Below are 3,770 nucleotides of genomic sequence, written 5' to 3'. Positions count from 1 at the left end.
GGTGGGGGATGAGGCAAGCCAGAGATGTTAAAGGACGTAAAACCGCCGCGGTGCGCAATTGTCCGTACAGATATCAAGATTCCACATATCAAAACCACGGGAGAAAAGTCCGTCACCAGAAGGACAAGGAACTAAGGAGTGAGAAAGAGAGGAGAGGAGAGGGTGAGGGGAGAGAGAAAGAGGGCAAAGAGAACAGAGAAAAGATGAGGGGAGAGAGGGGAGGGAAGGGAGAGGAAAGAGGGAGAGGGAGAAGAGGGAATGGGGAGAGAGGAAGAGGAGACAAAAAGAAAAAGGAGAGAACAGAAGGAAGGGCGGGGGAGAGACTGAAAGAAAACCTCCCAGAGCAAACGAGGGGATGTCTCTAGAATGAGTGTTGGGCTGGTGGTTAAGAGCCCTGACCTCTGAGATCTGAGACCCTCTGCCCATAGGAAGGTGGTGGCTGTCACGGAAGTACCTCAGAGTGCAGGCCTAGGGGACAGGATCCTGGAGCCGGCTCCAGTTTCCACTGCGGGGCGCTTTCCAGCGCAAGGTTGGAGGGAGCCTGGTTGGGAAAACGGGTGTTGCTCCCAAGAGAGACAGATTTCTGCTAGTGGTCACCAACAAGAATTATGAGTCTAGACACAGCTTTGGAGTGCAGTGGAGAGCTTGTTTCCATCCAGCCTGACCATCCTAGGGGGCAGTTTATAGCTCCCCTAAGGCGGACGTGAACTAAGGAGATCCAGATGGACTGGACGTGAAGACAGCTACTGCCTGTCCTGGAGACGTGCAGGCTAGCCTGTGGAGCTGTTGGTGACAGGCCTGCAGTGACATGTTGCAAAGCCCGCGCAAACTGGAAACAGCCTCAGACCGCTACAGGCGAGAGAGGCTTGCGTAATGGAAAGAGGCAAGGCTTTTTCTCAAAAAAAAAAAAAAAATCAAACGATCACACAAAAACAAGTTCTAAGCACTGGGGGCGGCCCGCACAAGCCTCCAGTTAGTACGGTTCTTGGTTTTTTTTCCCCTTAATCCAAAACAGAGGCCTCCGAAAACCAAGATCTCTCTGAAGTCCAACCCTGCAGACCTGTGGGAACAGGATCTCAGAGACGACGGCAGGCACCCACCCCACTTCAACCCCGGGCTCCAGGGGATAAGGAGCCATGTGACAGTGAAACAGGACCTCTGACAGAGAGCCTCGAATGTGCCTCTGCCCTTCGCCACCTTCAGAAAGCTGGCTTTCACGGTGTCTAGATGCAAGGGGTCTCAATCCGATGGAACTCCCTCTGACTTGCTACTGAAAACAGCTCCGATCCCAACACTCCACAAATACGTACTCGGTACCTACCATGCGCCAGGCTTCCTGCTGCACAGTGCACAAAGCCAGACCGCAGTCCTGGGGCAGGGTGTGGGGGCCGGGTCATACCGTCTTTGCTAATATGCATAACCAAACCCACTGCTGTCAATTCCAAGCCATGGCGGCCCTATAGGGCAGACGAGAAATGCCTCTTCCGGTGCCTGAGCTGCCATCTTTACGGAAGCAGGCTGCCACATCCCTCGCCCTCTAAGCAGCTGGTGGGCTCAAACACTTTCTTTTTAAAAACATTTCATTGGGGGCTCTTACAGCTCTTATAACATTCCATACATCGATGGTTTCAAGCATATTTGTACATCTGTTGCCATCATCATTTGTCTAAACACTTACTTTCTATTTGAGCCCTTGGTATCAGCTCCTTTTTTTCCCTCCCTCCCGCTCCTGCCCTTGATAACTGATAAATTATTGTTTTCATGCCTTACACCGACCAATGTCTCCCTTCACCCACATTCATTATTCATCCCACTGGCGGTGGAGGGGATTGATTATGTGTCAATCATTGCAATTGGCACCCCCTTCCTTCCTCCTCCCCCCACCTTTTCCCTACCCTCCTGCTATGGCTACTCCCAATTCTGTTGCTAAGGGGTTTATCCGGCCTAGATTCTGTGTGACATGAGCGCTTATCTGTACCAGTGTACAAGCTCCAGTGTAGCCAGAACTGAAAGGCAGGAGTGGGGTCATGACAGTGGGGGTGAGGAAGCCTCAAAGAACCAGAGGAATACTGTGTGCTTCAGCAGCACTACACTGCACCCTGGTTGACTCATCCCTTTCTTGTGATTCTTCTGTGAGGGGATATGCTATTGTCTACAAGTGGGTTTTGGGTCTCTGCTCCGATGCACCTCATTCTCAATAATGTTTGTTTTGGGTCTTCTGGGGCCTGTTACCTGATTCTGTCAATACCTCATGATGACACAGGCTGGTGTGCTTCTTCCATGTGGGCTTGTTACTTCTCTACTAGATGGCCACTTGTTTAACTTCAAGCCTTTGAGACTCCAGACGCTCTATCTTTTGATAGTTGGGCACCATCCGCTTTCTTCACCACATTTGCTTATGTACCCTTTTGTCTTCAGTGATGGTATCAGGTGGGTGAGCATCACAGAATGCCAGGTTGTTAGAAAAAGTGTTCTTACGTTGAGGGAGGACTTGAGCAGAGGCCCAAAGTCCATCAACTTCCTCAGTGCATTGCCATATAAATATATGTACCTAGACCAATACTTATATTACTATGAGTTAACATATTTACAAAGTGCACACCTATGTTTATACCTGTATCCATAGCTTTGCTTTCTAGATCTCTCCTCTCTTTCCTTTCACCTTCCACCACCACGCTCTGGGCTCACTCTTGACCATTTGGTTAGCAGCTTAGCACTTAACCACCACTGCACACTCCTCAGTGCACACTCAAAACACCAAACCAAACTCACTGCTATCAAGTCAATTCCATCTCACAGCAACTCTATAAAACAGGGTAGAACTGCCCTTGCGGGTTTCAAAGGCTATAACTGTTTATGGGAGTAGAGAGCCTCATCTTTCTCCAGTAGTTTCGAACTGGTGACCTTGTAGCTGGCAGCCCAACTCATAACCACTACGCCCACCACCAGGGGTCCTCTCTGTCATGCCACACTGCCTGAACACACTCCCTTCACACTTCTCTAGAACTCTGGGGCGCTTATAACACAAGAAAGAAAATGCCGGAATAATTGCACGACTTTTCTTGAATGACTGAACTATTGGTTATAATTGCACGACTCTTCTTGAATGACTGAACTATTGAATTGTATGAGATGTGGATTACATCCCAATGAAACTTTTTTTTAAGCTCTAGAACTCAACCGTTCCCATTGCTACTGGGACTGGTCCAAGCCATGATCATGTCCAGGTTATAGCACCAGCTTCCCCACTGGTCTCCCTGCTACTGTCCTTCCACCACACTGTTCTTCCACAGGGCAGCCACGTGCCCATGTCACTCCTCTGAGCAATACTCCCCAGACTTTCCATCTTACTCCCAGTCACGGCAGAGGCTTTACACCAACTTTCAACGCCCTTCGTGCATGACCTGCTGGCTCTTGCCCTCTTCACTCCCACGGCCCTGGCCTGTCTGCTGGCCGTGGAGGATGGTGAATATCCACCCCGAGTGCCCCACTCTGCACTCCCATCTTCCAACCCATTCAGTTCAGGGCTCTTTGCCAGCTCTTTCCAGTGCCTGGGTTGTTCTGCCTGAGGTTACCTGTGTGGCTCACTCCCTTACTTTCGTTAGGGTGCAAATGCCACTCAGTGTGAAAAAGCTCGGCCTTGAACATGACGTGCTTCTCCTAAGAACTACATGGAGTCAGCCGGACAACAACTCGAAAGAGGAGCTAGGAACCTGGGCGGGGGGTTGTCTAAATGTCCAAAAGGCTGAGAAAGGTTGTGCACCTAACTC

At 50.1% G+C, this 3,770-nt stretch overlaps 1 protein-coding gene across 1 annotated transcript in view; it reads right to left on the bottom strand.

Moving 5' to 3' along the window:
• The window catches only part of PTPN11 (protein tyrosine phosphatase non-receptor type 11), an 81,677-nt gene that overhangs the window by 39,922 nt on the left and 37,985 nt on the right, over nucleotides 1-3,770 (bottom strand). The gene's annotated exons all lie outside the window — the stretch shown is intronic.

Source organism: Echinops telfairi, unplaced genomic scaffold, assembly GCF_000313985.2.
Source record: "Echinops telfairi isolate 266 unplaced genomic scaffold, ASM31398v2 ScPeMD7_7412;HRSCAF=8450, whole genome shotgun sequence".
Taxonomy (NCBI): Eukaryota; Metazoa; Chordata; class Mammalia; order Afrosoricida; family Tenrecidae; genus Echinops; species Echinops telfairi.
This window is presented reverse-complemented; position numbering and strand designations above follow the sequence as displayed.